Genomic DNA, 24,183 nt, shown 5'->3' on the forward strand with positions numbered 1-24,183 from the left:
ACCCTAACTCCTATCAGCCGATGTCCCCCAGCCCATACATAAGCACAAGACAAATGGCTGTAGCCGCTACAAATCATGATCCTGACAAGTTGCTCACCCCAAGTCAAGTAGGCAGCAACTGTTGAGACTCCCACACTCTCTTTATTGTGGAGGAATTTGCCTAATAAATTTCCTTTCCATTGTGTGAGGGGGAAAGGAAAGAGAGAAGCCGGCCAGCTTGGACAGGAAGCCCCACATGCTGACGGTGCTGTGTTTACCGCTTTGTTGGGTCTCTCCTGTTCAGTACCAGCCACTGGCCCTTATTCAGCATCTACTCCCTGGTAGTGCCACGGACTGGTTGACGGAAGAGGAGAAAGGCAGACAGATGTTGCTTCTCAGGTTTCAGAGTTTTAGGAGCCACTGGCTCCCTGAGATTCTAATACCACAGGTGTTTCTCACCTTGAGCCAAGATGGTCAAGTTACAACGGGAGACAGAACCTCATTATGGGCAGAGATGTGAAATCCGAGGTCGTGGCGTGTGGGCCTCTCGAAGTTGCTACTTAGGTCTGAATAAGTCAATTGATTGGTCTCATCTTCTGCATAGAAACCTGAGTTTCCTTTCCATTTTCTTTATCAGAGAACTTATTAGATAGCATTTTATCCCAATAATGTTGTCTCCAGGAGGATCCCTCTCATCATGAGATCTGCTCTTCTGAGAGCACTAGTTGAGGGCAAGACAAACATCGAACCATTAGAGGGTTCTCCTGGTGGCCAGCTGTCTCTCATTTTTTTTTTTTTAAGATTTATTTATTTTATTTTTTTGGCTGTGTTGGGTCTTCATTGCTGTGCGCGGGCTTTCTCTAGTTGCAGTGAGCGGGGGCTACTCTTCGTTGCGGTGCATGGGCTTCTCATTGCAGTGGCTTCTCGTTGCAGAGCACGGGCTATAGGTGCGCAGGCTTCAGTAGTTGTGGCACGCAGGCTCAGTAGTTGTGGCTCGTGGGCTCTAGAGCACAGGTTCAGTAGTTGTGGTGCACGGGCTTAGTTGCTCCGTGGCACGTGGGATCTTCCTGGACCAGGGATCGAACCTGTGTCCCCTGCACTGGCAGGTGGATTCTTAATCACTGGGCCACCAGGGAAGTCCCCAGCTGTCTCTTATTGCAGTGAGCTGGTTAGAGCACAAAAGAGTATCTTGCCCTGTGAAGACCTACCACAGAAGGTAGTCACATGTACTCGTTCCACTTGGATCAGAGGAAAATGCAAAAGAAGAAGAAAATGTCTTTCAAAACAACTATTTGCTAAAGAAAATGGTGTGAGCAGGAAGGTTGACACATGAGCCAGTGCTACCAAATTTTCCAGCCCTGCAACACATGGGTTACACTGGAGGACAGCAGGAAGCTCATACTTCCACTGATATTTGGAAAAGAAGGCTATTCTCTATCTAGTGGATATCAATTGCATATTTTTTAGGTCTCTCCCTTCTCCCCTCCCTCCCTCCCTCCCTTTCTTCCTTTCTTCCTTCCGCTTTCATTTCCTTGATGAAAATAGAACACTATTGCAATGAAATAGAACAATAGAACAATGCAGAAAATAGAACAAATAGAAAATAGAACAATGCAATGAAATAAATAAGAGTAAGCAAAACCACTTAGAGTAGGTCTGGAATTTATGCTTGAATCATCGTATTATAGGAGTAGGTCACTGGTCTTGGAATATGTTGATTTGGATTATCTTTGTGTGTGCTTCTGAGAAACAGAATTTTAAAGCTAAATGCATCACATATAAACCATCTAGTCCAATTCCCTTTTCTTCTAACAAATGAGGAAACCAAGGCCAGAGAAGTTAAGATTCTTGAAAATTATCACACAGATGAGACAAGTCCTAAATTCTGAGTTTGGAGAAATAGATCTAGTCGCAACTTCAGACTGAGGAAGAGGGCTTCTTTTTCCTCGTGGAACATGAAAACCTTTCAGGGGCCACTACCAGCTCCATGAACTCATCTCCTTTCATGGGCTGCTACCTTTTCTCTTCACCTTTCCATCTCTCTGACTCCAGTCTCGTTCTCTAAAAACAAAGGATCTGGAGGTCTTTTGTCTTTTGCAAATGTCTCCAAGGGCATGCCTACGTTAGGGAAACTATCTTGTGAGGTTCTTTTTTTTTTTTTTGCTGTACGCGGGCACCTCACTGTTGTGGCCTCTCCCGTTGCGGAGCACAGGCTCCGGACGCGCAGGCTCAGTGGCCATGGCTCACGGGCCCAGCCGCTCCACGGCATGTGGGATCCTCCCGGATCGGGGCACGAACCCGTGTCCCCTGCATCGGCAGGTGGACTCTCAACCACTGCGCCACCAGGGAAGCCCTCTTGTGAGGTTCTTAAGTGGCAGAAGAAAACTTGAACTTGGAGAGCCTCTGACATATTTTATCCTTCCTTTGAAAATGTCTTGATGCCAACTCAAACTGGTAAGGAGCCAGACGTCAGAGAAGACTCACCCTTGGTTAATACCCCAAACCAGAGATGCTCTAAATGTGGGTGTTATTCTGTGTCATCATTTTTCAGAGCTGAGAATTATTAGATAGAGCATTTAGGGTAGATAGGCTAAAAGGGTGACATAGATTCTACTTTTATCCCTCCCCCTTCTCCTGGGAGTCCAGAAATTTCCCCTGTGCTCTCAAATCCATATGGAATGATCTTTGGTATCCTGATTCTATGATTTTATTGCAATGTTCCCATAGTGAGATTCTGAGAGAAAAGGGTGGTCACACAAAGGCAGGAATTCATTGAAAATCAAACAAGCAGGACTCTGGTGATCATCCTGCCTTGAAATGGAAGTCCAATTGTAATCTTAATCACAATAATGGGACTCACTATAACCAGATTTAAGCAGCTCTTGTAACCTGCATTCTCTTTTTGGCCCTGCAGTAGCAGAAATTTTTTCCAAAACTTAAATCCGATCATGTCATTCTCTTGCTCAAAATCTTCCAGTAGCTGCCCTTCATTTTCAGAATAAAATTCAAAGTTCTCAACATGGCATAAAAGGCCCTACATGATCTGGCCCTTGCAACCTCCATGGCTTCACTTCCTACCATTCTCTGTCCTTCACTCTGTTCTAACCACATGGGCACATTTGTTTCTCTAATACACAAAACAGGGCCTGCCTCAGGACCTTTGAACTTGTTTTTTCATCCTAGAATGTTTTCTGGGCAAATCGCCGTATATCTAACTCATGATTCATTCATATTTCTATTCAGAGAACCTTGACCACACCCTGTAATACCCCATCCATCATTTTCCATTATCTCATCTTTTCTGTCTAAAACTAATATTTTTGATATTTATTTCCAGTCTCCTTCATAGTAGGTAGGTATTCAATAAATATTTGTAGAAGAATGGAATGAATGCCTTGTATTTAGTGTTCACATATCTTTATATCACTCTCTATATTTTTTTACAAGCACACACACGTACATCACACACCACATATCAAACATACACAAAGCACAAAACGCTTAGGCATGAGGTCATTTCAAATTCATTAAGCATTAATTGAACGCTGTCTTAGGGCAAAGTCCTCTACCAGGTGCAGGGATAAGAGGAACGTCCTAGAAAAAGGAACAAAAATGGTCTTCTCTCTCCAGCAAAACCCCTTTCCATTGACTCAACCAAATCTGTTTTACTTATTGCAATTATGACACAAAATTTACGTGAGAAATTTGTTTACACTCAAGTAATGTTCTGAAATTTCACTTGGTTCTTAAGCTTGTCACTCCTTTATATTTTTCCTTGTTATATCATCCTGTCTTTGGGATTATAATTACTCTTTTACACTGAGTTGCAATTTTAGAATTCTTTATGAGGAATAATCCCAGTGCTGAGGTCACACAATTAATTCTTCAAAATAAGATTAAGAAACTCTGCATTCTGGATGGAAGGCCCTGTCTGGTGATTAGTTTGCCTGGAAGAGCTTGTTACAAGCCAAATAGAAGGAGCTGTCATCCTGTTGATGGTTTCCAGGGACAGAGGCTCCAGGACCTGCAGTAATTTCATTTGTCATCATTGCAAAACCAGAGAGTCACGTGAACTGCCAAAGGCTGCAGCAGAGGAAGTTCACTTGCCAACTATCCTTAGGAATTGGAATACAAGGTAGACAGGGCAACTGCTGGGAATGAATTATTTCTAGCAGTTATATTATCATTGTCATGAAAAATAGAGGCAGCAAGGTTGGATCTACTTGTAATAATTTCCCAACTCTAGGCAAAAACTTTTAGTGATGAAGATATCTCTAGAAAGCATGATATTAGCTCCTTTCCTCGTCATTGTGAAAACAGGCTCTGAAAAACTTTGATCAGCAGCAACTCTGGACAGGAGGAAAGAGAGAAGAGTCCACCTACCAGCGTGCTGTGTGAAAGGGGGAAATGTACCTGGTTGGAGAGTCATCAGTATCCCAAGGGTATAAAGGTACAGGTGATACTGAGTCAGGCAGCGGAGTTAGTGAACGGTAGAGAGAATCATGACCCCAGTGGAAAGCAGGGCTGCACTCTTATTCTGGTCAATCTATCTGCTGATTCATGGAAATGTCTCAGTTGATAGTTGGGGTTAAAAGGAAAGGACTCAGATGCCCAGGAAAGGGATGAGCAAGAGCTGAATACCCACAAAGACCTTTCATAGCCAGGGCAAGCTGAGTTACGTCGTGGGAACAAATAATCCCTAAGCTCAGTGACTTAAGACCATGAAGGGTTGTTTCTTGCTCATACTGTTAGTGTTATTTCACATCAGCAAGAGGCTTAGCTGGTCATAGTCATTCAGGGGCCAGGGCTGGTGGAGCATTCACCATCTCAAATGTTGCCAGTCACCCTGCCGGAGAGAAAAGAAGGCTCTGGGGGGTCTTGTGCTGGTAATGAAATGCTCTATCACAGAAGTGACCCACAGACATTCTGCTTACAGCTCACTGGCCAGAACTAGTTTCACAGCACGTACAGAGGGGAAAGTACAATCCTGCTGATTGGGTAGGTTGAGGGCTGAAAACTGGAAACAATTGGTGAATAACATTAATGACTCATGCAACCTCTTCCAGGTCCTGTGGGGTGCTCAGGAAATAATGAGCAGAGGGTTGTCTCAGTCAGGGCTGGAGATCCAGGGGAGTTTGGGAGAATGAGGGTGACAATATGGAGAATGGGGAATGGAGGGGCCAAGGCAGAAGCCCAGGATTTGAGACTGAGCCTGAAAAGTGGAGGTGGGAAGCCCGAGGTTGCAGAGAGGCGTGCTGCGTCTCAGTAGCCATGCCTACCCCAGGGCTGTCCCTGGGGATTGGGTCTGGATGATGGACAACTCAGTTCCAGATCCATCTTCTCCCACTGTGGGGGATTGAGGCTACAGCATATTCTTTCCTGCAATCCTGATTGGTTGCAGGTCCAACAGGACTTGCAGGAGGAGCCCACCAGAAGATGTACCTGGGAGGAAATAGGGATGGGAAGAGCTGGGGAAGGGAGGCAGGGGCTGACATCCGGCTCTTATCTCCCTCCGGCTTAGAGAAATGCCTTTATTTTATTTTCAAGGACTGTCATTCTGAGTCCTAACACCCATGGGAATAGGTACAAGGAAGACTGTTTTGAAGGTTTTGAAATTCCCAAATGAGTTCTGAAGGGAAGGAGAAGGCTTTTGTTTGCTTAAGATTCTACAGCAATGTTTTGCAGTATGTAGTTCAAGGCCACCTGCATCTGAGTCACAGGGAAGCTTATCAAACACACGGTTCCCTGGGCTTCTCCCCAGACTCAGTGAATCACAACTTCTGGGGTTGGAGCCCAGAAAGTTGTGTTTTTGAAAAGTTCCCCGATGCAAATTAAAATTGGAAAACCATTGCTTTAAAAAAGAAATCAAATTGCCATTGGAGTGGCACAGGTTGGTCCTCCCTAGAAACAGAAAAGGAAACCTCTCTAGTCCATTGGTAGTATATTCCAGGGCAGCGATTTAAAGATTCCAATGGATTTCACTAATTAGTCCTGTTTTCTGGTTCATAACTATATTCTGGCTTCAACCTCTAAAACGATTTCAACTTTCCCCGGCATTTGTTGGAGTCTGAGCTCCCAGTTGCTGCGATGGGAAAGACAGGTGGCTGGGTCTATGGGGTAGGGGGTCTGCTCTCTGCAGGAGACAATTACATGCTCTGAATAGGAAAACCATGGCTTGTCCTAGGCAACAGAGGGGCACTCTTGTCAGCATTTTGAAAAGCTGGCGCCATGCTTGCAAGGGGCTGACGGGAGCCACTGATGGGTCTGGCTGCAAAACAATTGCTTATGAGGAGGATCAATGTCAACTTTGAAGTGAACCATGCTCGAATTAGCACCATCGTGGTAACAAGCAGAATGAGCGGGGCTGAAATGACATATTTAGTCAGGAAAGAGGCCTGTGTTTAAGGGAAGGGCTCTTTCGAAGGAAACAATGCACGAGACTTGGATGAGAAGCTTCTGGCTCCTTGTTTGTCTGGCTTTAAAAAGCCTCAGGAAAGTTCAGACTTAGTTGAGTGGCTCATTCCCTGAACTGAGTTACCTGTGTAGCTTTCATATTTCCATGGCGGATGGATCCTGCCCTTTCAGGACTGTGGTGTGTTTTCCATCATTCATGCCCTGCATGTCCTTTGGAGTCCTGGAGCTTCTGTTTGCTCCAGAGTTTCCAAAGGTGGGATTCCATGCCTTCCCCACTGACTGAGGTGTCTCTACACAACTTCATGGAGAAAACGAGCCATGGTTGCTGCACCGGAGGCACTTGGGTCCATTGTCCCCTCCTCCTTGGGGATTGTCTCCCTCAAATGTATTTGCAGAGAGTGATGGTGGTTTTCTTTTGGAGGTGACGGTGGAGGGAGAGGAATAAGGGGTGGTGTCACCCTTCTCCCAACAACCTCTGCTCTCCTTCCTGCCCCCGTGGCTTTTTGCTCTGCAATGAGCCCGCACTCACAAACGCCTCTAAACTCCTGGATTCTTTCATGGGAGGTCATACCCTTCTCTTCAGTCTCCTATGCAAAGCTGGTCATGGCCAAACTAGGTTCTTGGGCCAGGTCTTTTCCTCACTAGCTCCGGGTGGGAGGTGGGAAATGGAGCAGGAAGTAATAAGGTGTTCTGTCAACTACACCTTCATAAGCCTTTACTTTCTTAACTTCCCCACGTATAAAATTTGGGAATAATACCTCCCCTTAAGGATAAAATACAATCTCTAAAAAGCCTAGTCCAATATCTGGCAAAAAGTCAGCATGTGATATGTACTTCTTGCCTTTTATTGGACTATTTTGATTAATATTACAAATTATATTATTATGATAATGACTTCCTGTTTGGGAGCAGCATTGATTCAGGCTCCTACATCAGTCACACTACAGATGTCACAAAAAGCAGGATTTTTTTTAAGAAGATGTTGCAGGTAGGAGTTTATTAATTAATTTTTTTGCTGCGTTGCGTCTTCGTTTCTGTGCGAGGGCTTTCTCTAGTTGTGGCAAGCGGAGGCCACTCTTCTTTGCGGTGCGTGGGCCTCGCACTATCGCGGCCTCTCTTGTTGCGGAGCACAGGCTCCAGACGCGCAGGCTCAGTAGTTGTGGCTCACGGGCCCAGTTGCTCCACGCCATGTGGGATCCTCCCAGACCAGGGCTTGAACCCATGTCCCCTGCATTAGCAGGCAGACTCTCAACCACTGCACCACCAGGGAAGCCCAAAAAAGCAGGATTTTTATTCTGTCTGTGACATAGAAAACAAACAGCTCTACTTGTCTTAATTTAGGGGTGAAGTGTTTTTGCCTCTTTTTGCTTAAAAGCATTCTTTAACAGAGCCCAAAGTGCAGCTGGAATACCTTGTTCAGTTTGTAATTGAAATCAAGAGTCCATTATTAGCTTTCTGGACTTGTAGAGACTAGTTCCTTAACACTTCTTCACCGGGTTTTCTCCATCTGGAAGTTGGGGACAGTGTTCATTTTCCTGAAGGTCATTTGTCAGCTGCGTTGTAAAGATGAATAAAAAGAAAATCCTTCAAACACTTTCAATTCCTAAAAAAAAAAAAAAAAAAGTTGCCATAGCAACCCAAAGCATTAGTCGAGGTTTCAGTTCATTGTTGGAAAATCTCTCAAAAACTAGTTTTTGTGTGTGGGAAAAAAAGAGAGACATCATGTTAAAATCACTCATTCAGGTAACACTTGGCCACTTATGTACAGATCAGGAAGCACTTCTGGAAGGTTATGGAGTGCGTGCGTTAAGAGTAACTTGCAGCAGAGAAAAAGCTTAGCACAGCTCCTCGCAGCTCAGCCATCTGGCCGCCCTACTCCCCACCACCCTTCTATCACTCACCTGGTGGAGCGCCTGCCCAGGGATGGGGGGTGGGCAGGTTTACAGCTCCAAGGCCAGGCTGGTCAGCAGCAGCAAACACAGCAATCCAGCCACGAGACAGGAGAGCCCATTAATTGGCTAATTTTGCTTATAATGTTTGGTCATCGCTTGGCAGGCCTGCTGTCTCTTGGGTGGTATTGGGCTCATTCGGAGAACCGGCCTGGCTTGGAATAGTGTTTTGAATGGCTTGATGGCATCTGCTAATGGCGCCCATCTCAGAATGCCTGTCTTTCCCTTTGCCCCACTCCCTAGTCTAGATCAGGTCTTCTGGCCCTAGAACATCTGGCAAAGCCTGGTTTGAAGGTGAATCTCAGTCAGTCTGTCAGAGTTTCTGCTCCTTCCTAACCGAAGATTCTCTCGTTTGGGGTGAAGGAGAATGGCTGCGAGCTCTAAGCTGCCTTGCGAATCCCTTCAGGATAGACCCTCTAATCCAATATATCACTATCCCAGGGGAGTCTCAGGTTTCTAAAGTCATCCTAGATCTCCGGCAGCAAAGGAAATGAAGTCCCCAAATGTTTACTGCCATCAGGACTTCAGGATTTTTCTCCTGAGTTTTGGGTGTGTGTCTGTGCTCCTAATGCATTTTTGGTTCATCGTGAAATTTCCTAAGAAATGGCTGAACAAGGATGAGCCCATCACTCCGTCCTTTATTTGATGTTTTACTTCAATGCCGGTTACCCCTAGACATTTTTCTGTTTCTTTAGGTTTTTGTCTTTCAAATTTCTTACAGGCATTGGAAACATGTTCTTCTCAACACAACTTCATCCCCAAACTCGACCCTTAAATTCTTCCTCCTTTAGTCTTAGCGAGAGACCAAGTCCCCTATTATCAACTTCAAAGTCCTTAAGGACTCCATAGCCCTATTCTCTTTCCCCTTCTTTTTCTCCTAAGAAAAGGGCACCACCACTTTCTCTTTCTGGTCCTGTGACGGAAATGCCGTTTTATTCCTTACCGTGTGCCCAGCTTCTGCTTTTACTTATCAAAGGTTTTCTGAAACCCCACTTCCTTCCCAGTGACCATTCTGCCCATTGGAGGGATGCTGGTGATGTACCTCAACACACAGTGCACGCGCGTCTTTTCATCTTTTCATCCTTCCAGCTCCCTCAGCTTTTGCGTAATGAAAATCCCTTAATTTTCCTGCTTGCCCAATGCCTGCCGCTCAGGGTGTGTGACTTCCCAGCGTCCTGGAGTTTTCGCTGTGCCCGAGTCCTCACTGTCAGATGTTGTCTTTACCTAATGTCGCTCCCCGGCTCCTGCGGCTCCAGGTACTTGGGGTAATTTAATTTTCTTGCACAGTGATGAGGAGATTTGGTTTACAAATGGCAAAATGAGATGCAGATAGATTCCTCAGAACAAATGAGTGACTTGATTAGACGTGCAGTTAATCTTCCAGTGCATGAGTCATTTGGCCACATTCCCTAGAGCTCCGGGTTTCTTTTCGATCCCACTGTGTGTGCAGAAGAGAGGAGCCATTTTTTTAAGTCTCTGTTCTTCTCCATTTCCCCTACCAGTTGGTGGACATTTTATAAATGCTATCTGATGAAAATGAAAACCTCACATTTCAAAGAGCCTTTATCTAATTTTTAAACTTCTAATAAGCTCTCAGAATGTGACTTGTTTTTCTGAGGGGCATAATTTAGTTAACAGTCTGTTACAGTTCTTCTCAAGGGTAAGATAGTTTCATTGAAACCCAATTCCTTTGAAGTTATCCTTTTTAGTGAAATTGTAACTCTGGAGCTGGTGTGTGTGTGTGGGGGGGGCGTGATGTGTTTGTGCTTATAAGGTGTCTGTGTGTGTGATGTGTGTGTGTATTGCGATGTGTTTGTGCTGTGGAGGGTGTGTGTGTGATACTGTATATGTGTGATGTGTTTGTGCTGCATGTATATGTGTATGACGTGTGTATGTATGTATATATGCTGTGTTTGTGCTATGTATGTAAATGTGATACGTGTGTACATGTGATGTGCTTGTGCTGTGTGTGTTTGTGTGTACGTGTGATATGTTTGTGCTGTATGCATGTGTGTGTTGCAGGGTTCTGGTGAGAAGAGCACAGCTCCAAGCATCTTGGAGGGAATGTTTGTAACTGAATTTGAAGTTAAGAGCTCTTCCCGGAGCTCAAGTTTCACTGAAAACCCAAAGCATGGGCCAAATTCAGCAAAAGCCTGATTTGCGGTTGTGACCCTTGAGGACTGGGCAAATTTGATAGTTCATCAGGATTGGTTTCTGGGGGACCCCGGGTCAGTTTGTGGGAGAGAGTCTGTGTCCAATTATGACTTGATGGGCGAGGAGGGTTTACTTGTGATCTGAAGAACAATTTAGGGTTCCTCTCAAGGGAAGCCACACAGGCCTGCACACACACAGACAGACAAACACTGTACCTGGGTTTTATAAGATTTGCGTGTGAGGGGCTGTTCCAACTACATTTCACTTAGGTATTTTCAGGCTTAAAGAACTGTACTGAAAAATAAAAGGGGACATTTTCTGTGGTAAGAAATTCAGAAACTGGAAACAAAGGAGAGAGTGTGCTGCACCCCTCCATGGGCTACAGCAGCCCCTGTTTTCCTCCTCTGACTAGACCCCTCCGGGAGGAAGAGTGCTAATGACTAGTGCTAACTTCGAAACTCCAACTTTAAGGAAACGTTTCTGACACGTAAATAATTTGCAAACACCGGATTGGTGTGGCTTCCCAATTATCGAGCACAGACAAACACTCATGCCTGCTTTGCTCCCAAGGTTCTTTTTACAGAAAACGATTATACCTGCCTGTGTGTCTTGTCACCAGTCAAATCACTGGTTGGTGTTAAAGCAAGACAAATGTATTCCTTACATGAGGAAAAAGCATAGGTGAGTTATTTTGAAAATTTGATTGTGAGATATGCCTGGAGAGAGAGAGAGAGAATATGAAAGAAAGAGTTGAATATCCATCCATGCCCTGTAAAGCCCAGCTTACTGAACTAAGCTTCTCATATGTGCTGATAAATAATGGTCGACAAGAATTAGGCAATTGCTACTTTTTTGAAAGACTGTGAAAAGTAACACAAAAACCAAAAAAAAAAAAGCCAGTAGGGGAAGGGAATGTAAAATCGTTGCCAGGTAGTAGTTGGATAAGGAGTACGAAGGGCAGCATCTTTCTCCCTCGTGCCCATCCATGTTTCTCTCTCTGTTTTGACTCTGACCTCTGTTCTCCACATCTAGTGTGATAGATGGCAAGAAGGCTGAATTCTTCAATGTGGTTGATGTCTTACAGGAAGTTTCAGTTCCATGGTAGAAGTTTAGAAGAGCTTTTTTTCTATACTAGAGGGAAGATAAGGGGAAAAAAGTGTCTGTGTCTGTGCATCTGCTCAGGCAGAATTTGTATTTAAAAACAAAAATCCTGTGTATCTGGAAATAATTGAGACCCCACATAATATACAAATCAATGAGGGAAAACGCATAAACCATCTTGATAGCAACTGAGAAACAGATTAACATAACATAAAATAATATAATTCGGTGACACGTTGGCTTCTGCCTTCTTCGTAGGTCATGAAAACACATGTTTGTGTAGTCTGGTTTCCAGGACATTCCCTTTAAAGTATCTTCAAAAACATTATCTTATCTCTGGCTCACTCCCCGCTTAACCTTGGTCCGATGTCTGGGAGAAGGATGAGGATGCTCCCAAGATCCAGAAAGCAGTATATTAACCATACAGTGCTCAGAACTGCTCATCGAATGGAGACACCGGCGTGTGCATATCCTGTGGTACAGAGCAGAAAGGCTGGACGGAGGGCCTTTATGTTGTCTGATAATGCAGCTCTTTGAAACACTGCTGGCAGACTTTCTTCACATCATGTCACACAAGACAAGAAACGGGACAGGCCCTCTCTGCTTCTTGATTCATCGACCTGCCGTACAATACAACAAACCAGCTTTTTCAAGGCCCTCTGAATGAAGGCCTGTGCCTGCAAGGGAAATTTAATTGGATTTCTTTATGGGTTGCAACAATCCAATGAAAAATTATGTAAGAATGGCATGATTCAGTTTCAACATGCACTTGAATAATAATAATTTTTTTTATTTATAACAAGATTTCTTTAAAAAATAAGAAGGAGAATTTTTAAATGAAAACTCCCTGCACAGCACTTTTCAGCTCAATGAGACCAGGCAGCCCAACTTTATCCGAGGCAACTTGTGTTGTGTGGATGTTTGTGTCATTGTCCCAGCTCAGAAAATGATTTTAAATGCATAGATTATGTTCAGAATGGAGTCGGAGGCTTTCAAAAGCACTTGGTTTGGCTTTCTGGAAGAATAATGTCGTCTCTAACAATGTCCCCTGCTTTGAACCAAAGTGCATTTGTGAATCCTGGAGAGGAGGAAAATGGCCATCCCCCCATGCATTCTTTGGAACATCTGTGTGACATTTGAAGATTAAGTCCTCTGTAGCGTTTTGACATCTTTAGATTGGTTGAAACCACATTGAGGATTATTTCTTTTCTTCCTCCTGGAAGTGGGCAAGTGGCTAGTATCTGCCTAAAACTCCTTCCTTGATATCCCCCCTATTTTCATGGCTCCAGGTGCCCTTTTTGGCTACTTGGACAGCATATGGAGTAAAAAGGAGCTCACCTCCATCCACAAAGAGCCATGCAATTGGAATACAAAGTGGCAGATCATTTAGGCTTATTTCCTTTGTGACCTCAGCTATCCCTCCATTTATTCATCTTTTTTTTAATTCATCAAATCATATGCACTACCCACTGCCTGAAATACTGCTTCTTTACCTAATTTACCTGGGAAACCCATACTCATCCTTCAAGGCTGGGTTCAGATGTCTCCTCTGAAAGGGTCCTTACAGTCCTTCCCCCATTCCAAAATCAACACTATCCCCCTATGTACCCACCACTCCTTGTATCTCTCCAGTGTAGCTCATACCACATTGTCGTAACTGCGTATACAGATTGGGCTCCCCCAGTAGACAGTGAGCTGAATACAAGGGCCATTGGCCATATTTATCATTGTGTCCTCAATATTTGATACAATACCCAGCACAAAACAGAAATTTAATAAATAGTTCTTCCGTTTATGAATGAATTGATGAGTGGGTAAATAAAGGTAAAATATGGGTAGCCCACATATACCTGCCCAGTCAAAAAGAAAATCTATTTTTCCAAAGACACCAGATTAAAATGCATGATTTTATACTCCTGAATCAGGGCCCTTGGCTGAATTTCTTTAGAAATGACTGAAAACATCATACTCATTTATGTAGAAATGATATGCCTAAAAACTGTACAGTGGAAAGCTTTTAAAATACATATATAAATTGGTTGAACAGGGCAACCCCGTAACCAATCACTCAGTATTTGCATGATGTCTCACAATAGTAATTGTATCTGACATTAGCATGTGCTTTGCAGTTTTCAAAGTACTTTAACATTCTTGTTCTTGTATTTATTCAGCAAATACTTACTGAAGCCTGCTTTGTTCTAATCGCTCTGCTACAGTGTGCTACACAGAGCAAACTAGGCCTCAGGGTGCTTACAGTCTAGTGGAGGAAGCAGATTTTAAATGAATCATTGCACAGATGATTTATTTTTTCAATTTATTTTTTAATTTATTTTATTTTTGGCTGCGTTGGGTCTTCGTTGTTGCGCGCAGGCTTTCTCTAGTTGTGGCAAGCAGGGGCTACTCTTCGTTGCGGTGCGCGGGCTTCTCATTGCAGTGGCTTCTCTTGTTGTGGAGCACAGGCTCTAGGCACGTGGGCTTCAGTAGTTGTGGTGCGCAGGCTCAGTAGTTATGGCACGCGGGCTCAGTAGTTGTGGCACACGGGCTTAGCTGCTCCACGGCATGTGGGATCTTCCCAGACCAGGGCTCGAACCCATGTCCCCTGCATTGGCAGGTGGATTCTTAACCACTGCGCCACCAGGGAAGCCCTGCACAGATGATTTTAACCACAAATAGTGTTATGCATAAAAGGAACAGAATATCAGGACGGTATCATTCCATCTTATTTTACTTGAGTTTTACACTTTTGTGAAGATTGCAGACAAGTATCCATCAGCATGTGTCATGTTAAAGCCAGAACGGACAGGGTTTACAACGGCTAGCAAGAGTGGAAGCAAGACCAGAATCCAGTTGTACTTCCAAGTGGGAGTAGGCACTGAGAATGGCTGGAGGCTGAACTGCGTAAGCTACTAGGGGACCCTCCAGAAACTTCTCCATTGAGGTAGAGGGAAGAGGTCCCAGTTTTGTGAATGAGAAAGACTTGGAGACCGGAAATCAGCTCTTACAAGAGTGTAGCACACCTTGGGAGGCTTGGCTGGTCAATTAAGTGTGTGTGTGTGTGTGTGTGCATATTTGTGTGTGTTTGAGATGGTGTTGGAGGGGGCCGTGTTCATGAAGTCTTCTAGCTCCTGTTACGGAATGATTATGGCCTCCATTTGAGCTTATTACACATGAGTCATTTACATATATATCTCCATTTTACAGACCAAAAGGCAGGAATGCATGAGAGTTAGAGCTTAGAAAAATTGAGGAACCTGCCCAGGACCACAGAGGTAGTAGGTGATGGGACTGGGATTTGAACACAGGTCTGTGGCCTCAGAATCTGTGTATATTGCTGTCAGCTACTCTGTGTCTGCCTCCTGACCTGCAGATCTCATGGCTTTGTAAATTTGGCAGTTGCTCTCAAAAGAACTTTTCCATCATCTTTGCTGTTACACTGGAGCATAAATGTTAGATGATTCCCAGGACAATCAGGTTGGTTGTTTTTAAACTATAAAGATTCAGGGACTTCCCTGGCCATCCAGTAGTTAACACTTTGTGCTTCCAACGCACCACTTTGTGCTTCCAACGCACACGGCACGGTTTCAATCCCTGGTCAGAGAACTAGGATCCCACAGGCTGGTGCAGCCAAAAAAAATAAATAAGTAAACGATAAAGATTCAACAATGTGTTTCAGACCTTGGTAAGAACCCTCCACCCATGCATGCACGTACACACATACACACACACACACACACACACTCCCGCTCTAGAGATTGTCTTTACAGCTCCACTTTCTTGTCACCAAGAGGAGACTTCAGACGTGTTTGGGGCCTCTCTGACTTCGGTGGGATGCACACGTGTGCATCAGGAGACAGCGTTTGGCTGGTGGGGAAGAAATGGATTGTTGCTATTAGTGACCGTAGAGGGAAAACTTGATCCAAGATCCTCTTTTTACCATGGGAAGTAGCTTTGTTGGTAACAGTCCTAATCGTTTTCAGCAGGTGAGTAGGGAAATGATGCTTCTGGCCGAGGGTCATGGGGAAGTGTGGCACGTGGGGGAATAGTCAAGCGTACATGGGAAGAAATGCAGTCGCAGGAGCTGTAAAACCACGGCCATGCAACCCCACTCCAGCAGCCCCAGCCCCTCACATTTCAACCACTCATAACTTTATGACAAATTCTCCTTTTGGGATAAAACTTTCCAAGTTCAATCTCTGCTCCCTGGGGGTCAGCTTTTTATGGGAAATTTGTGCTAAATCAGCATAACTGTTCAAATTGGAGAAATACAGGACGTGATACACTTTCCCTCCGCCAGCTTGAATGAGACGATCAGCAGGAAGCATCCCGTGAGGTTGCCGTCTCAGGGATGTCTCTTGTTTCTGAAAGTTCCAGGCTTGGGTATGACCATAGTGATGACAAGAAACAGCATCCCCAATTTTCAGAGATGTCTAGATCAATGACAGCGCCAACAAATGGGTATTGCCAGGGAACAGGGGCAAAGGTGAGAGAGATTGGGAGACAGTAATGGATGAACAGAGAGATATTATAGCACAGAAAATATTAATTGAAAGGGACGTCTCTGATTGAAAATAAAACTTCTAGTTTAAATAGGAAAACATCCTGTGAGAACACACCCATTTGTGCACCAGAGCTAGTCTCTCAAATTGGGTAGCTAATGTCTCCTGAGGATGCAGCAAGTGTCAGAAACCACTTGAAGCCGTTGGCATCATGTCCCCTTATTCTCACAACAAGCCTATATGGCAGAAATTACTGTCCCCATTTTACAGATGAGGAAACATTGTTCGTTTATTTAGCCAATAAATATTTTGGAGAGTATAGCATAGTTAAAGCAGCAAACAAAACCACAAAGGTCTCATTCTCATGGGCAGGGCAGAGAGTGACGACAGTTACATGTGCAGTAGTGATAAGAGCAAAAGAACAGTAAAGCAGGGTGTGAGGTGCCACTGTGGGCCAGGACAAGGCTCCCTGATGACATGTAAGCAGAGCCCTGAGGGCGAGTATCCTTGGTGGCTGGAGCACAGAGAACAAGGGTGAGGGGGATAAGAAATGAAGGTAGAGAGCTAGTCAAGTGCAAGATTACACAGGGCTTTGTGGGTTTCGGGAAGATTTTAGATTTTATTCTAATTGCAAAAGCAAGGCACTGGCGGGTGTGTAACTAGGGCACACGTTCAGCTGCTGTAATAATGTGATGAGACGGAAGTCTAGTTCTCTCTCGTGTGATACCCAGAGGTAGGAAACCCAGACTTGTTAGGGTGGCCATGTGAGGGTGGACATCAGTGCACCAGCCGGAAGGGGGAAAGAAGCAGAGGTGCATCCCCTTCTTTCAGTGCTTCGTCTGGACACTGTACTTGCTGCATCTGCTCATGGCACGTAGGGTCCAACCTAGTCACATGACTCCAACCTAGTCGCAAGGGCACACCAACTGCAATGCAGGTGGAAAATAGAGTCTTCAGTCATTATTCAGGTACATTTTGGTGGGTCTGTTATCAAAGGAAGAAAGGGAGAATGGATGTTGGGGGACTGCTAGGAGTCTGTCACAGAAGGTTTTGAGTGGACAAGTAATATGATCTGACTTACGTTTTTAAAAGACTGCTCTAAGCATTGTCTTGAAAAATCATCTGGAGGGGCAGGGATGGAAGTAAAGAGACTAGTCAGGAAGCGACTTTAATAATCCAGGTAAAGAATAATGATGGCACAGGCTAGGGTGACAGAAGTGAAGATGGTGAAAAGCATACAGATTCTGGGTATATTTAAAAGTAAAGCTAAAAAGATTTATTTTTTAATTAAAAAATTTTATTGAAGTATAGTTGATGTACAATATTATGTAAGTTACAGGTGTACAATATAGTGATTCACAGTTTTTAAAGGTTACACTCCATTTATAGTTATTATAAAATATTGGCTATATTCCCAGTGTTGTACAATGTAATCTTGTAGCTTATTTTATACATAGTAGTTTGTACCCCCCAGAAAGATTTCTTGGTGGATAAAAATGCAAGGTGTCAGAGAAAGAAAAAGGAGTCAAAGATGACTCTGAAAATTTTTGATGTAAGCACTAAAAGGATGGACTTACCATTTACCAAGACAGGAAAGACTGGGTAACGGGTAGGTTTTGGTGTGAAATTAAGAGTTTGGTTTTAGACATATTGAGCTTGAGATGACTATCAGACACCAAATAGAAATGTCGAGAAGGAAGTTGGAATTTTGACCTCCAATTTGGGAGGAAGATTAAGGATGGAGATACAAATTGAGGAGTTGTCAGTGTTTAGATGATGTTTAAAGCCACACTCAGAAATATAGTGACCTTATTCCAGTTACTGGTGTCGTTAACATCCCCAAACACGAGTCTGTTTATGACAAAACCTATGCTTTCCCCACTAGGCAACACTAGTGATCCAATACTCCATCTCCTAGGAACTGCTGATCTGTCTTTTCAGACCTATTGTGAATCGATCCTCCCCCTTTTCTGCCCACCCCCACCCTGTTTAATTTGTGCCTTCACTATTTCACTAGAGAAAGGAAACAAAATATGTCCCAGTGGAGGAGAGAGACTGCACAGAAAGGCATGTCCTAAAGGCCAGAAGCCCCCACAAGTAAATCAAATGGCTTGAGATGAAAACAGAACTGAAATGAGAAGCTGGTGGAATGTGATTGCCTGGGATAGGGCATCATGAGTCTCTAGAGGCACAAGGCATAGATAGAATAGCAGGGTGAGGTGGTGGCTGGGGTAGGTGGTGGACCTTGTCAGGACAATAGAATGAGGAATAATGCAGAGCTCAGGAAGTCAGATGACCATCTTCTGGGACTTTGAATGCTGTGCAAGGGGTGGGACTGTCCTTTATTCCAGAGTCCTGTTTACCTGGTCAGGGCCACTGCTGGAAGGGGCCGTTCATCGTGCAGCTGTTAAGAACAGCTTTTATAAAGATATCATGGGGGTTGGGGAAACACTGGAACAGGGTTTGGGGACTTACAATAAATTTCCTTTAATTTTTAGCATCTCTTTGTTTCCACCTTGTCTATATTAGCTGAAAAAGACGAGCAAGACTCTAGAACAATGGAGAAAGTTGCGAGTGCCATCATTAAGCTTTGCTTCTGTGGTCTTTCTTCATTAATTCACTTTCCCAATGACCTGCTTTCAGCTGGCTCATGGTGACAAGGGATTTTTTTTGTCCTCCTACACCAGAGGCCTCATTATAGGTTGAACTGTGTCCCCCTTCCCCCCCCCCGCCAATTTCAACGTTGAAGACCTAACTCCCAGTACCTCAGAATGTGACCTTATTTGGAAATCGGGTCATCGTACTTGTAATTAGTTAGATTAAGATGAGGTCATTAAAGTGGGCCCTAATCCAATAGCACTAATGTCCTTATTGAAAGGGGAAATTTGGACACAGAGACATGCATAGAGGGAAGATGATGTAAGTAGACAGAAGGAGAAGACAGTCGTCCATAAGCCACAGAGAGAGGCTTAGAACAGATCCTTCTCTCACATCCCTCAGAAGGAAGCAACCCTGCCAACACCTTTTTTTTTAATTGAAGTCTCGTTGATTACAATGTTGTGTTAATTTCTGCTGTACAGCAAAGTGACTTAGTTATACATATATATATATATATATTCTTTTTTAAAAATTCTTTTCCATTGTGGTTTATCCCAGGACATTGAATATAGTTCCCTGTGTTATGCAGTAGGGCCTTGTTGTTTATCCATTCTATATGTAATAGCTTACATCTGCTAATCCCAAACCCCCCCGTCCATTGCCCCCCCACCCCCTCCCCCTTGGCAACCACAAATCTGTTCTCGATATCTGTCTGTTTCTGCTTCATAGATAGGTTCATTTGTGTCATATTTTAGATTCCACATATAACTGATATCATATGATATTTGTCTTTGTCTTTCTGACTTACTTCACTTAGTATGATAATCTCTAGTGGCATCCATGTTGCTACAAATGGCATTATTTCATTCTTTTCTTTGGTCAAGTAGTATTCCATTGTATATATGTACCACATCTTTATCCATTCTTCTGTCAGTGGAGATTTAGGTTGTTTCCATGTCTTGGCTGTTATAAATAGTGCCGCTGTGAACATTGGGGTGAATGTATCTTTTTGAATTATAGTTTTGTCTGGATATATGCCCAGGAGTGAGATTGCTGAATTATGTGGTAATTCTATTTTTACTTTTCAGAGGAACCTCCATACAGTTTTCAGTAGTGGCTGCACCAACTTACATTCCCACCAGCAGTGTAGGAGGGTTCCCTTTTCTCCATACTGTCTCCAGCATTTGTTATTTGTAGACTTTTTAATGATGGCCATTCTGACTGGCTTTAGGTGGTACCTCATTGTAGTTTTGATTTGCATTTCTCTAATTAGTGATGTTGAACATCTTTTCATGTGCCTGTTGGCCATCTGTATGTCTTCTCTGGAGATATGTCTAGTTAGGTCTTCTGCCCATTTTTCGATTGGGCTGTTTTTTGTTGTTGAGTTTTATGCCAACACCTTGATTTAAGACTTCTAGCCTCCAGAATTAAGAGACAATAAATTTCTGTTATTTAAGCCACCCAGTTTGTAGTACTTTGTTACAGCAGCCCTAGCAAACTTTTGCAGGCCTCCACATACATCACTTCAACAGGTATACACAACAGGATACCAGACTTCGCCTGAGGACAAGGTATTTATGCAAAAACTATTTCCTCCCCTCTAATTTGTTGTGAAGTCCTGTGCTAAGCCCCCAAGAATTTGTCTTTACTGATGCTTTTTAGAATCTGAGAATCATTTTCCCAGCTGCACCAGTGGCCCTAGTCCAAGAGATTCATGGCATACACATGTACCTTAAAAAAACTTGACTACACCAGTGCAGGGGAGAAAGAGAAAGAGAGCAGTTTAAATGATGCTGGCAAGTTTGCCCACCATCCCACTCAATAGGTTTATGCTTTAGAATGAGTAGGAGCTAAGAGGCAGGAGTTGCTACCCCAACCTGCTGTTTCCACCTGCTCTCGAATCTGGCCTGCCTTCATGTGACAGCATCTTCCCAGGCCTGGGTGATTCCTCTGTAGAAAGATGCCTAGTTTTCAGTATTTGGGGTTTAAATTACCTTGCCTTATAAGATGACTCTAGCACCCATCCCTACATAGGCGGTGACCCCACAAAAATGCTGGCATGGGGCACTTCCAGTGGGCACAGTGGCATGCGGGCTGACCCCCATGTAAGTGCTGTGCTCCATGGCGTGGATTAGAACAGGCTCAACAGGCCAATTAGAAGATGCCATGCAGAGAGTGTTTATGAAATTATTTCTTTTCTCATGCAAGTCAAATACAACAATGAGTGGGTAGTTCTTGTGTGAAAGAGCGGGAAGATCATCTAAGTTTAATTTTCTTTTTAAACATCTCTTTTATACGTAGCAAACCTATGTGGAACCCCATGTAGAAATCAGATAAAGGTGGAACTTCCTTAGGCCAGAGTCACACCAGTCAAATATCTCAAGGTAGGTCATGTAGCCGAGAGAATTGGGCTGGGTGCATCTCTGTTGAACTGGAGAGAACGTCCCTGGTCTAAAGAGGCAGCCACTAGGTGGCTTCAGCCCTGCAGGAATGGGTCCCAGTGTTACCAGATCTTCTACTTCCGAGGGAAGCCAGGAGGCTAGAATATGTGAAAACTCCTGATTTCTAAAACTTCTGCTCTGTGAAAGACACTGTTAAAAGAATGAAAAGACAAGCCATAGACTGGGAGAAAATATTTGTAAAACACATATCCAATAAAGGACTTTATCCAAAATATACAAAGAAGTCGACAGTAAGAAAACAAACAACCCAATTTAAATGGGCAAAAGATCCGAACAGGGGCTTCCCTGGTGGCGCAGTGGTTGAGAGTCCGCCTTCTGATGCAGGGGACACGGGTTCGTGCCCCGGTCCAGGAAGATCCCACATGCCGCGGAGCGGCTGGGCCCGTGAGCCATGGCCGCTGAGCCTGCGCGTCCAGAGCCTGTGCTCCGCAACAGGAGAGGCCACAGCAGTGAGAGGCCCGCGTACTGCAAAAAAAAAAAAAAAAAGAACTGAACAGATACATCACTCAAGAAGATATACAGATGACAAATAAGCAAATAAAAATATGCTTGACATCATATACTATGACCCGTGGGAATTGCCAGTAAAAACAGTGAGATGCCATTACACACCTCTTAGAATGGCCAAAATCCCCAAAACTGATAACACCAAATGCTGATAAAGATGTAGAGCAACAGGAGTTCTCATTCATGGCTGGTGGGAATGCAAAATGGTACAGCCGCTTTGGAAGACAGTCTGGCAGTTTCTTCCAAAACTACGCATAGTCTTACCATATGCTCCAGCAGTGATGTTCCTTGTTATTTACCCAAATGATTTGAAATCCTTGTGTCCACACAAAACCCTGCACGTGAACGTTTACAGCAGCTTTATTCATAATTACCCAAACTTACAAGCAACCAAGATGTCCTTCAGTAGGTGAATGGGTAAATAAACTGTGATATACCCATAGTGCTAAAAAGAAATGAGCTATCAAGCCATGAAAAGACATGGAGGAGTCGTAAGTGCATATTACTCGGTGAAAGAAGCCAATCTGAAAACACTACATACTGTCTGATTCCAACCATATAACATTCTGGAAAAGGCAAAACTATAGAGGCAGTAAAAAGATCAGTGGTTGCCAAGGGTTGGGAGGGTGGAGGGATGAACAGGCAGAGCACAGGGGATTTTTAGGGCAGAGAAACTATTCAGTGTGATACTGTAATGCTGGATACATGGCATGGTGCATTTGCAAAATCCATAAAATGTACAACACAAAGAGTGAACCCTAATGTAAACCATGGACTTTAGTTAATAATCATGTATCGATTCTGATTCATCAACTGCAATAAGTGTATTGCGCTAATGCAAGATGCTAATAATAAAGGAAACTGGGGGCCAGAGAGAGGTGAGAGGGAAGAGTTAGTATCTAGGAACTCTGATTTCTGGATCAATTTTTCTGTAAACCTAAAAATGTCTATTAATTTAAAAACTCCTGATTTTGAAAGCTTAGCCACTAACTCAATAGGTAAGGAAAACAAAGCCACTGTACAGGTCAAGAAAAACTCATCTGTAAGCTGACCATGAGCTCCTTGATTTTGACTTCTGCCTCAGGCCCCTACGGCAGCCCCGAGGGCACTCCCACGGGACGCCAGGCTCCATGGGACACAGCGTGAAGACCATGTTACTTCTCCAATCTCCCATCTTCAGAGAGGAGGGAACTGAGGCCCTGAAAGGTGAGGGGACTGGCCCAGGGTGACCTGGATGATTAGAGACAGATTTAAGACTGAGACCCCAGCCTTCTGCTTTCAGTTTCTTCCCCCAGGGAGTCTTTCCCAAGGCCTCATGCCCTCAGCCTCCTTCTCCTCCATCGCTTAATCGAAGAGAAAGGGCTGCTAGGCTCATTTTTATAGAGGCAAATGCTGAATCCTTGAGGCTTGGACTTGGAAAAGGGAAGACAAAAACGGGGTGGAGAGATTAGCCAAACAGAAAAAGATAAATTCTTCCAGCAGGGAGGTTCCTGCAAATCACGATGGCACTTAATGTTTCAGCCACAAGTCATAGGTTGAGATTGACTATATGTTGAAAACAATTGGGCAACACTAAGGATGTAAGGGAAGGGAAGCCTAGCATTTATGGAGTACCAATGAATAGTAATGACAACTACCATTAGTGAGCGCTAACTCTGTGTCAGGCACTCTGTATGACACAGGCTATTTTATCCTAAACAACACCATAGAAGGCGTCATTGCTATCCCCGCCATTTTACGAGGCAACTAAAGCCCATAGGGGCTAGTGGTTGGCCCAAGGTCATATAGGCACTGAACAGTAAGGTTGGGATTTGAACTCTGGTGGTATGACTCCCTACCCCCTGTCATAATACCTCCTTAACACCCACCAAGTGCCCAAATAGGTGGTGTGGTGTTTTGACTGTGTTATTGAATCCCCACACAGTCCTTTGAGGCAGGTGCAGTTGGTGATGAACATTTGCGGTCAGATATTCTGGCTTCGTCACATACCAGCTGTGTTGTTTTGGGGCAAGTTACCTAGCCTTTCTGTGCCTCGGTTTCCCACCTGTAAAATGGGGCTGATAACAGTGTCAATCTCTTGGGGCAACCGTGAGGATTAAAAGAGGTAAGATGCCTGAGAACCCTAGCACTTTTTTTTCCATTTAGTAAATGAGAAGAATGAGTTTCCGAGAGATTAAGTCACTTGCCAAAGATCACACAGCTGGTCAGTATATTGCCTTCTTGGACAGGAGGGAGAAGGGAGTTGGGGGCTGCTTCTGAAATGAATGTAATTCACTCTAAAATGAATGTAATTTGGACACCAAATGCAGTGGAGAGCATCGGCCTCTAATAGAGAAAATATGATTTAGTGGTTGGTTTTTAAACTAAACAAATTTACTGTGGTCTCTAAATGAGTCTCATGACAAGACCAAAACATTTCTTTTGCCCCAGATTACCAATATCGTATGTTAAGGAGAGAAAACCAGATGGCTCTTAAGCGGGTGTCGGTAGAAATATATATAGGTGGGTTGTTTTTTATAGCTG

This window comes from Grampus griseus (assembly GCF_964374135.1).
Source record: "Grampus griseus genome assembly, chromosome: 6".
Classification (NCBI taxonomy): Eukaryota; Metazoa; Chordata; class Mammalia; order Artiodactyla; family Delphinidae; genus Grampus; species Grampus griseus.